Genomic DNA, 11986 nt, shown 5'->3' with positions numbered 1-11986 from the left:
AATGGAGAGTTTTAGGTGTTTGGTTAGTCTGAAAAGCAATATTAGATGTTTGGTTAGTAATCACTTGTTTGCCTTTTACACTCGAAAAGCAGCATTTTACAAAAGTAGAGAATTTCTGCTTTTTGGAAAAATAGATTTTTCCAATAGTAAACCGTAATAACAACAGCAAACAGTAACAGCAAATAGCAAACCGTAACAGTAAACAACAAACAGGAACAGCAAACAGTAGGTAAAACAAACAGGTCCGTAGTTTTATCACTCAAGTTTGAGTTTTATCTTAATTAGGCCAGTCTTGTGATTTTAAGTTAAAATGCATCGGAATGATACCATATCTGACTCGTGAGCATGAGTCAACTTAGATATCTGATCGAAACGACATATAACATCCATTTTATGTGCCACCTGTCAGCCACGTGTCGGTTATTTTTATGGAAAAAAAATTTAGCTTTTTCTCCATAACAATAACCGAAATGTGGATGTCACGTGTTGATATGGTTAGACATCTGAGTTAACTTATGCTCGAGTATCAGTTACGACATCATTACGATACATGCCGGAATGATCTAACAAAATTCAAAATTGAATGATTTTATTGAAACAAATTTAAGCTATATAACTATTTTGAAGTTGTTGGTCCAGATTATTTGCTTTTAAATAATTCAATTTTTTGTAATGTAAACTAAAATAGATTTACTTTACTTGTTTATTTATAGTAATAAAAAATTAAATACACTGATTATTTTAATAGATCATAAGAATCTGCTGATTTCCTTCTAATTTCTATATACTTAACAATAATAATATATGATTCTATAAGCATAATGCAATTTCTCGTGTGCAATATTTAATTAGATCCATATTAATTAAGCTATATGTTTGACAGATCATATCATGAGGAAGGATGGAGGAATAATTTTTATAATTCATTATTGAAAAATAATATTTGTGTATATTTTTTAATTTTAGAAATGGTGTATTTTGTTTAGTATATAATCGAGGTCCATCTTTTTAATTGAAAAAAAAATCTTTTGCTTTATTTTTTCTTTAGAAATTTAATTATATGGAAAACTAGACAACATTTAAATAATCCACACGTTGAAAAGGGCAAATGAGTAATATAAAAAAGGGGGGAAACGAGTCATCCCTAATTAAGTTGTAATAAAGTGAAATAAATAGCTTATTTAGAATTTTTTATTCTTTGGGCTTTTCAATAATGGGCTGGGTTAAGGTGGAGGCCGTTCTACTTAAAAAGGACAGCGTAAAAAATAATATGGAGATGCGGGGTATCGATCCCCGTACCTCTCGCATGCTAAGCGAGCGCTCTACCATCTGAGCTACATCCCCTTGTTTGTTTCTAATGGTAATATAAAATATCTATACGTTTCATTTGTAAATAAGAAAATAAATGGTGGATAATTCTTCCGTTGATATGTTTGTTTATGCACGTATTTCAAATTCTTAAATTTTATCTCAGCTAATTTTTTAGTTCCTTCATTATCAAAAAAAAAAAAAAGTTTTTTTAGTTCCTTCATTTATTTTATATATACAAAAACCAATTTTGTTAGGCTTAATACATAATTACATCCTTAAACTTGACACATTTGTTCCCTTGGCACCCTGAACTTTCATATTTACCTATCACACACCTATACTTGCTTATTTTGAACCTCCTACACACCCAATTGCAGTACATTAATTATTCTAAACCTATGTGACTTCTACGCGCGGCTGATGTGAGAATTAACAAATAACACAGTGACACGTGGAGGAGCTATTGCCACATCAAAAAAATAATTAGGGATAAAGGGAAATTAGGTATTTATTTTCTCTGGGTTCTTCTTCTTTCCCGCACAAAGAAAATATCCTGAACACAACATATCCCAAATCAAGGCACAAAAACTCAACCATTCTGCAGTTTTTATAAACATATTCTAAACACAATAGCATATACCAAATCAAGGAAAAAGAAAATTCAAGTTCTTCATTGTTTTCTTCTCTAGTTGTATAATTGCAGCTTTCTCCTTCACACATATCATCATTAATCTATAAGTGATAACTTGCCGGATCTGATTTGATATTCCCTGCCGGAGTTACCTGCAAAATAGAACCGGAGACGGGATCTCCGGGAAAACTCTCCGACGATCAAGTCAGTTTTTGTAAGAGGGTTGGTAATTTGACAATAATATTGTAGGGCAAAAAATGTGAACGTACCTTTTTCCCTTGTTCTTAAGGCCTTTTATAGGTGTTTTTTAGGTAACCGCCGAGGGCGGTTACTCCTTAGTGGGCCACGTTCTGAGGGCGGTTCCCCTTTTTAGACCATGTCCCTTTCGTGGCTTTCATGGCAACGAACGTGGTTCTGAGTGGGAGTCTTGATGCTCCGTTTAGGAATTCGGGGCGGTTACTCGCTTCACCCGTTTCCGCTTATTCGGGTCCCATTCGGGGCGGTTACTCGCTGCGCCCGCTTCCTTTATTCGGGTCCCATCCGATCTTAGACCATGGGTCTAAGTATGGGCTGGGCCTGCGAAATGAATATGACCCGGTTTAGCCTCGCGGGTCATCACATGCCTCCCATTTAGTTTGATACAAGAGCCCTTTAGGGTCTGTTCATAGGGGACGCTTCGTTTTTGCTTGTCTATTCAAAATTCAAAAACTTGTGAATTTTTCCTCTTTCGTTATTTCTTTTCCGGCGTCATCTTTTCCGGCGTTGACCTCTTATGTTCGTCACTTCTCTGTGTTGTCTTTCCCATGTAAGTTTTCCTCTTCATAACTTGTACCTTGTTCGGCTTTTTACTTCTGTTTATTTCTTTTCCTCAACATGTCGAACCCCGACCTCGACTTCGCACCGTTCGATGAGAACTACGTCCGCGAGGTTTCTCATGAAGTTGATGAGATGGTTGATGAAGTTTCAACCAGTTCTCATGGGTCTGATTCCCACCCCGCTGACTTCCTCCATCTGGCGAATACAACCGACGAGGGTCTAGATTTTGACCCTAAGAAGTTGATTCCGCCACCTGTCCCAACCCCCCGTTTGTTACCAAAGAGGGACAGGTCGGGAAGCCTAGTTTGTCGCGAGACCATTGAGGATTTGCGGGTGCAATATCCTTGGCTCCAAGGTCTCGAGACCATCATTCCCGGGGAGGATAGAGGACCGGGCGATTACCCAAAGGGGTATTTCACCATTTTCGTCGCCCAAATTATCTGCGGCTTCACTTATCCGCTGGCGGATGAGATTGCTTCCGTCCTCGGCGGTTACGGAATCGCACCCGGGCAGTTACATCCAAATGGATGGGCCGACTTGACCCTGGATAAATTTCTGGCGGATTGTTTGGAGGTTCCTTTCTCGCTCAAAATTTTCTCCAAGCTTCATCATTTCAAGAGTTCGGCGGGATATTTCACTTTCATCCGCCAGAGCGGATACTATGGTTTTGACGAGAAGCTGAACAAGATCCGCGAGTGGGATCGCTCTTACTTTTTTATCAAGTTTAATGAGGGAAATCTGAACTTCCTTCGCCGTTGGGGCCGGCCTAATGTGAAGAGTTTGAACTTCGGTTACCCCAGCAAGGAAGAATCCGCTGTCATCGAGTTCCTGAAGAGTACCCCTCCTTTTGTATGGACATATGATCAGGCCTTCCATATGCTAAGGAGCCGAGTAGCGATTGCCTACTGCGAGGGGGATCGCGTGGTCTATATCCCTTATCGCGTTTTTGTACAAGGTACTTTTTATTTCCAAGTTGATGATTTCTTTTAACCCTTTGCAGGGGTGATCCTTTATCTCAAATCGCTGCAGATCGGGAGGCTAAAGCCCTAGCGAGAAGGAAGAAGCGGATGGCGGGAACCGCTTCCGTTGTAGGGGCGGATTCTTCTGGAGGAACGATTCCTTCCATTGAGGCGGCTTCTCCTGTAAGGGCCTCCGTTTCACAAGGTCCCGCTTCTGCCTCCGAGGATCTTCCTTTGACGAGGAAGCGGAAGATAAGTGCGGATACAGAGTCTTCTCGTCCCAAGAAGAAGAACACCTCCGTGTCCCTTACTGTTGGCGGTACACCCGTATCCGCCTCATCCAAAGGAAAGAGCAGTACCCCAATTCACGAGGTATCTTGATCTATTCCCTCTTTCTATATTGCTACTTTTTTCCTCATGAGCTATCTGCTGTTCTCTTGATATTTTTCTTTACGCTTTTGCAGCCAATTCCCGACATCAGCGGATGGTGGACTAGGACCTTTGGCATGGCCGTGAGTTTTTCTTGCAAGGACATTGTCTGTTCCATATGCAATGTCCTCGGGCGGCTTCCCTCTGCTTCCCGTGTGCGCGAACAAGTACCGCTCCCTACCGCTGTGGAGGGGATCGAGAAGCGTTCTGTAGAGGTATATTGTTGCTTGTCATTCTCTTTCAAGGATCTTGCGTCCATTGTAACCGCCTATTTCTATTCGCCCTTTTTTATTCGTGAGCCGTCTTATATGCAGATTATCAATTTCGCTGAGGGCATTCTCCGAAGGGATGCCGAGCGAGCCAAGGAGTTGGAAGGTCTTGGTACTGAATTGGCGACTCAGAAGTCGCTTTATGATGATGTCCAAGGGAAGGTGAAGGTCCTAGAAGGCGCCCTTCAGAAGGCTGTGAGCGAGAAGGAGGAGGCTCTTAAATCTCTTCAGGCTAAGTCCGATGAGCTGCGAAAGGCCCTCGATGATCTAGCTGATTCCAAGGAGACACAAAAGAAGAGGGCTGAGGAAATTCTGGCTGAAGACGGTGCCCGCATCTACTGGTATGGGGAGCGGATTCATGCCGCTTATGAGCATGGACATCAGGGTCTCGTACTTAACCGCCCCAAGGTTCCCATCCCTGAAAAGGATTTAACTGAGAAGTGGGACAAGCTGGAAGCCGAGGATGCTGATATGGATGAGGTACTCCTCTTAGATTGGAAGAGTTTTCAGGAATCTCCAATTATCGGCGAGATCCCTACCCAGAATGCGGAAGAAGGGGCACCACAGGACATCTCTCAGCCTGAGCAAGAGGTACCGCCCTCTGAAGCAGTTATTGATTCGAGGGTTGAGGATTCGCTTGAAGTAGATCCGCCCACTGGAGGAGATGAGGGAGTCGCTGGAGGCGAGGAAAGCAATAGGGGTGAAGGAGAGGAAGCTGTAGCATAGTTTAATTTATATTTGGACTTTTTGTATGTAACAAACTGCCCGTATATATTAATTTTCTTTCACTTGCCGCTTTGCCTATACGTGCGATTATTGTCACTTTATTTTCATGTATGATCCTTGCCTTTTGCCGACTTCATACTTGTAATTCTTCATAGTAATTTTTGCTTTCGCTAGGGTGGCCAAACCCTTTTTGCAATTTTTGAGTACTCGTTTATTCGCTTAATTTTATGCCTTACTCTATTATTTTTCTTTCGAAAATAATATAATCATAAGGTTAATCATAAGGTTTTGCGAGTGATGCGTAATCATGCATCCGCCTTTCTTTAATAGGCAACACATTTATGTGTTTTTTGAGTTTAACCCTAAGGGTTTTGCGAGTGATGCGTAATCATGCATCCGCCTTTCTTTAATAGGCAACACATTTATGTGTTTTTTGAGTTTAACCCTAAGGGTTTTGCGAGTGATGCGTAATCATGCATCCGCCTTTCTTTAATAGGCAACACATTTATGTGTTTTTTGAGTTTAACCCTAAGGGTTTTGCGAGTGATGCGTAATCATGCATCCGCCTTTCTTTAATAGGCAACACATTTATGTGTTTTTTGAGTTTAACCCTAAGGGTTTTGCGAGTGATGCGTAATCATGCATCCGCCTTTCTTTAATAGGCAACACATTTAAGTGTTTTTTGAGTTTAACCCTAAGGGTTTTGCGAGTGATGCGTAATCATGCATCCCCTCGAATGCTTCTTGACAATCCGGCGTCCATTCAAAGGACTTGGATTTTTTGATGGCATTGTAGAAAGGTAGACACCTCCTAGCTGAGCATGATATGAATCGCCCTAATGCCACCAACCGTCCATTTAGTCTCTGTACTTCTCTTATGCTCCTCGGCGTTTTCATCTCCATTACTGCTTTAACCTTCTCGGGATTCGCCTCAACTCCCTTGCCGCTAACAATGAGACCCAGGAACTTTCCCGCTCTTGCTCCGAATGTGCATTTCTCTGGGTTCAATTTGAGGCCATATTTGATTAGCACTTCCAGGATTTCTTTGATATCCTGCGGGTGGTCTTGCATTTTCTTGCTTTTGATGATCATGTCGTCAACGTAGATCGAGAAGTTCTCGCCGGATTTGTCTGAAAATATCTTGTTCATCATCCTCTGGTATGTTGCTCCCGCGTTTTTCAATCCAAAGGGCATCACCTTGAAGCAATAAGTCGCCTGGTGAGTTATGAATGATGTTTTGATTTCATCCGCCTTCTCCATGGGTATCTGATGGTAACTGGATTTCACGTCGGTGAATGATAAAGCTTCATATCCTGCAGTTCCATCTACCAATATATCAATGTTAGGAAGCGGATACATATCCTTCGGACATGCCTTGTTCAGATCTTTGAAGTCGACGCACATTCTGTACGTTCCATTCGGTTTTTTGACTAGCACCACATTGGCTAACCACTCCGGATAGGTGACTTCTCGAATTGCATCTGACTTTAGCAAATCCGCCACTGCTTTTTCAATCGCCTTTTGCCGCTCAGGAGCATGTCCTCTCTTTTTCTGTCGCACTGGGGTTGCACCTTTGTCTACATTCAAACGATGGGTTGCTACGTCTGGACTTATTCCTTTCAGTATTTCATTTGGGGCGGCAAATGCCGACTCACATTGGACCAGCACCTTGGCAATGGCTTTCTTCGTTTCTTCGGGGAGGCCCGTCGCTATTCGCACATTTTTGTCGCTTGAGATGGCGAATAGTTCCGTTTCTCCCAATGCTTCCGCTGGCAATTTCTCCTCTACCCTATCTTCCTCGTCTGGCTTTGGTTCAAGTGACAATGTATAGGCCTGTTGAGATACAAGTTGATCACCTTCAACTATGACTCGCCCTTGGTGTGTTGGCAAATGTAATGTTAAATGTTTCATTGAGATGAGCGACTCCGTTTCCGACAAGAATGGGCGTCCCAGAATTATGTTGTAGGCCAATGGGAGATCCACAATTGCGAATTCTAAATCACCTCGCCATTTTAGGTTTTTATCGCCCATTTCTGCCTCCAACACCACCTGTCCACTTGTTTGAGAGGATTGACCCCTAAAACCAGTTACATCCATGAATGTATGTTCCACTCGCTCGTCATTAATTCCCAACTTGTTGAATGCAGTCCGAGTAATAACATTACAAGAACTGCCAGTATCAATAAGGACCCGCTTGACGTCCCAGCCTTCCACAGCCATTGTGATCACCAAAGCATCCGCATGCGGCTCCGTGATTCGCGCAAATGAGTAGTTGAGGGCATCCCCCCTATGAGTGTTGCTTTTTCGCTGTTCACGGCGAGCTCTTTTTGTTGGAGGCTCATAGATCCCGCCGGCCATCACGTTTATCACTCCTTTTTTCTGCTTCTTTTCGGGCCTTGCCTCTACTTCATGCGGTAACGTTGCTTTCTCATTATTAGCCTCTTTTCGTACAAATTGACTCAGTTTGCCCCTTTCGATCAGCCTTTCAATCTCCTTCTTTAATTCATAGCAATCATTCGTGTCATGGCCGTTCAATCTGTGGAACCTGCAATATTTGTTAGGATGTCGCCCCAAACTGGTTCGACCTTTTACCTCGGGGAACCGCACATCCTTCTTCAGGGGGCTCTCTTCGATCCAAAGTAACACCTCCTGGCGAGTCGTGTTTAATGGTGTCTGATATCCTCCACTTTGAAAGGGGCAATCGCCTCTTCGAACAGAATTGCTTTTGGACTGGATCTGGCGCCGATTGTCCGAAGTGGATCTAGCCGCATCTCTTTCTCGCCGGGTTTGAGCCCTATGTTCCCTGTTGACATCATCCACTTCCATGAATTCCTTTGCTATCTTCATAAGTTCGGCCACTGTGCGCGGCTTGTTGCGGATGATTTCCTCCCTCATACTCCAATCTGTGGTTCCATCTGCCATGATGTTGCGGATGCTCACGATATCCGGGTTTTGCAATCGCACCAGAATATCGTTGAATACGACAACAAATTCCCTTAGGGAATTATAGTTCCTCTGTTTGATCTCCTTCAGCTGCCTATCCGTCACATCCGCTGCTTTACAGCCCACAAATTTCGCACAGAAATCCCGACTATATTGATGCCAATTGTGAATAGATTCTGCGGGTAAAGATCGAAACCAATCAGATGCAGCTCCGCCCAAAGTTGTCGAGAATAACCTGCAAATGATGCTTTCACTCGCTCCTGCAACATCCATTAGTTCTCTGTAGTTCCTGACATGAGCCTCAGAATCAGAATTTGGATCCCCATAGTATTTAGGTATTACGGGCGCTTTGATTCTGTGATCTGGAATGAATTCCCACAACGAAAGGGCAAAAGGTGAATCGCTCTGGACCTCTGCTCTCGGCCTAGGCGAGTACCCCATTCGCTCCATCATGCTTCGTAATTGATCTTCTAAGTCAATATCGGGTATTCGCCGGACTTCTTCCATCCGCTGCTGGTGAATTCTGGGTGGCATCCACCCGCCCATCGGTGTTGAGACGTGTGCCTGTTGGGGGACTAACCGCTGTCCCATTATAGGATTAAAGTTGCATGTGTGCTCTCGCCCAGGAGTCATCAACTCCGAATGTCTGTGAGGAAAAGGTTCCACTTGCTGTAGCGGAAGAGTGCCTTGCACTCCTGGCAAAGGTTGGGACGGCTGCCAGGTCGGATGTATCGTCGTAATGAGATCTGGGTGCGAGTAGTTGCTCGGGTGGCTGTGTGGGTTTGTGCGACTACTCTGGCCCACTTGATTTGGCGCCTGAGATGGCTGCGGGAGGGCCGATATGACAGGGATAGTCGGTGATTGTGTTGAGATAACCACAGGTTCTTGAGGAGCAGCCGCCACGACGGTATTGTGTTCGGCGAGGGCAGTTAGTAAATTAATCATTCGATCTCCAGCCGCCTGGCTCATGTTCGAAGCCAAAACTTGTCCTGCCATCTGCACGAAATCACTATTGGACATTTCCATCTCAGTTTGCACTTGGACTTCCAATAAGGGACTCAATTGTCCCGAAGGACCCGATGAGCTAGGCACCACAGGCTGCGTACTTGCAGGTTGCGAATTCGCAATCCGTGGTCCCCTAGAGTTCATACTGGTTGATCTAGTGGTAACGCCGGTCGTTCGTGATGGTTCTGACATGTTCTTCGCGTACCTTTAACCAAATGTTGGTAAAAAAGGTCCACGTTCACCGCACCAATGATAACTTGCCGGATCCGATTTCATATTCCCTGCCGGAGTTACCTGCAAAATAGAACCGGAGATGGGATCTCCGGGAAAACTCTCCGACGATCAAGTTAGTTTTTGTAAGAGGGTTGGTAATTTGACAATAATATTGTAGGGCAAAAAATGTGAACGTACCTTTTTCCCTTGTTCTTAAGGCCTTTTATAGGTGTTTTTTAGGTAACCGCCGAGGGCGGTTACTCCTTAGTGGGCCACGTTCTGAGGGCGGTTCCCCTTTTTAGACCATGTCCCTTTCGTAGCTTTCATGGCAACGAACGTGGTTCTGAGTGGGAGTCTTGATGCTCCGTTTAGGAATTCGGGGCGGTTACTCGCTTCACCCGTTTCCGCTTATTCGGGTCCCATTCGGGGCGGTTACTCGCTGCGCCCGCTTCCTTTATTCGGGTCCCATCCGATCTTAGACCATGGGTCTAAGTATGGGCTGGGCCTGCGAAATGAATATGACCCGGTTTAGCCTCGCGGGTCATCAATAAGAAATACCCACAAGAAGGTCTGCTTGTCTGTAAAAAAAATTAAATCGCTTCAGATTGAAAGCATGTCTAATTTCGCCAAAATTAGAAATTGATCAAAACTAAAATGGTTATGAACCCTAATTTCCCCAAATTTGCCATCATCCTTCCAAATAGAAGCTTGATAGAGCAGAAGAACCAATTTAAAAAACAAAATTGAAGAAGACAGAACTTGATTAAATTAGTGGAGGAAAATAAGACAGTGAAGGCAAGAAAGTACAAGAACAGTGAGAATGATGAAGATGAGGAAGAAGAGGGGTAATATTATCTTTCACGCGCTTGTATTTTTCTGCACATCACGCATATGCCATGTCACCTATATAGTGTGTTTATCATTAATTTTGTGTGTAAGAGGTTCAATTTAGGTAAGTATAGGTGTGTGATAGGTAAATATGAAAGTTCAGGGTGCCAAGGGAACAAACGTGCCAAGTTTGAGGGTGTAATTATGTATTAAGCCAATTTTGTTACTTTCATTTATTTTTTTTGGACTGAAAAAATATCATTAATAGGATTTGGAATTCAAAAAGAACATTCTTCAACCATTGTGGCTGAGCAGAAGAAACAAAATCGCTAGCATTGGAACAAGCATATCTTGCTATCAATTGGGTAGTCCCATTCACTAGGCGAGAAATAAACTCTACATTGAAATTAGAATTTAAAGAAAGGATGAGCCTACTGTCTTGGATAATTGTGTCAAATTCGGACAGGTCTATCCGAGGAGAAAGAATGGCATTAACTACCATTTTTGCATCTGTCTCAAAATCCACGTGACTGAAATTTTGATGAGCAAGCCATAGTGATTAATTTATATGTAGCAGATTTAGTTTTTTTAAACTATCTAAAATATTTTACTGTGTTATTAATATAGTTACAATATATATATATATATATATATATATATATATATATATGAATCTGCTTCAATTTATCGACAAACTGATTTAGAAGGGCCGATGTAGCTAAATAACAGTCAAACAAGCATGGGCGGAACCAAGGGGGTTAGGGGGGCTCGAGTCCCGACAGGTGGCGGGAGAATTGAGAAATTTTTTTTTAGTAATGGTGTCCGCTAATATTTTGGAGAGAATTATATTGACTCTATGGTGCCGTTTGGTTCACGGAATGAAATGGAATGAAATAGAATAGTTATTCCTTAGGAATAGAATAGGAAAGAATAGAATAACTATTTCTTGGGAATATCTATTCCTATGTTTGGTTAGAAGAATAAAATATGTTGGAATAACTAGTTTATAAGCCAAAAGACATTCTTACCCTCAAGTTTAATTTATTAGTTATTTTAAAATAGTAAAAACTTGATAAAAACAAAAAACTATAAAAACGTAAAAATATAAAAAATATAAAAAAACCCATGAAAACACGAAATTGCGAAAACACGTGAAAAACACAAAACACGTGAAAAAATGTGGAAAACACGAAAACATAAAAAAATACAAAAACTGAAAAAATATGGAAAACATGAAAACGGAAAAAATACAAAAAAAAATGAAAACTGCTAAAAACACGAAAACATGTAAATACCCGAAAAACACGAAAACGTTAAAAACACGAAAACGTGAAAAACACGAAAATATGAAAAATGCAAAAAATACAAAAACGTAAAAGAAAATGTTAAAAACACGAGAATGTGAAAAGGGTGAAAAAACGAAACGTGAAAAAAAGAGAAAAACACGAAACTCTAAAAAAATGCGTTTTTTACGTTTTTTCACGTTTTCGTATTTTTCGCGTTTTATCACGTTGTGTGTGTTTTGTATATTTTTTCCATTTTTTCGCTTTTTCAAGGTTTTCATCCCCCCCCCCCCCCCCCGCCGCCTTTTTTTTTGCGTTTTTTCAAGTTTTTGTAATTTTCGCATTGTGTCACTTTTTTATGTTATTCACGTTTTTTCAAATTTTTTGTGTTTTTTGCGTTTTCTCAAGATTTGGTGTTTTTTCTTTTTTGTGTTTTTCATATTTTCATGTTTTTCACGTTTTTGTATTTTTTTACGTTTTTGTATTTTTCGTGTTTTGTCACTTTCTCGTGTTATTCATGTTTTTGTGTTATTTCGTTTCTTTTTTTTTTGCGTTTTCGTGTTTTTCACGTTTG

At 41.7% G+C, this 11986-nt stretch overlaps 1 non-coding gene across 1 annotated transcript; it reads right to left on the bottom strand.

Moving 5' to 3' along the window:
* Positions 1-1271: 1271 nt before the first annotated feature.
* TRNAA-AGC (transfer RNA alanine (anticodon AGC)) lies at positions 1272-1344 on the bottom strand. The gene has a single exon. It is a non-coding gene; the product is annotated as a tRNA-Ala (tRNA).
* Between the last annotated feature and the right edge of the window lie 10642 nt (positions 1345-11986).

This window comes from Euphorbia lathyris, chromosome 2, assembly GCF_963576675.1.
Source record: "Euphorbia lathyris chromosome 2, ddEupLath1.1, whole genome shotgun sequence".
Classification (NCBI taxonomy): domain Eukaryota; kingdom Viridiplantae; phylum Streptophyta; class Magnoliopsida; order Malpighiales; family Euphorbiaceae; genus Euphorbia; species Euphorbia lathyris.
Note: the sequence above shows the minus strand (reverse complement) of the source record. Positions and strands in the feature narration are given on the sequence as shown.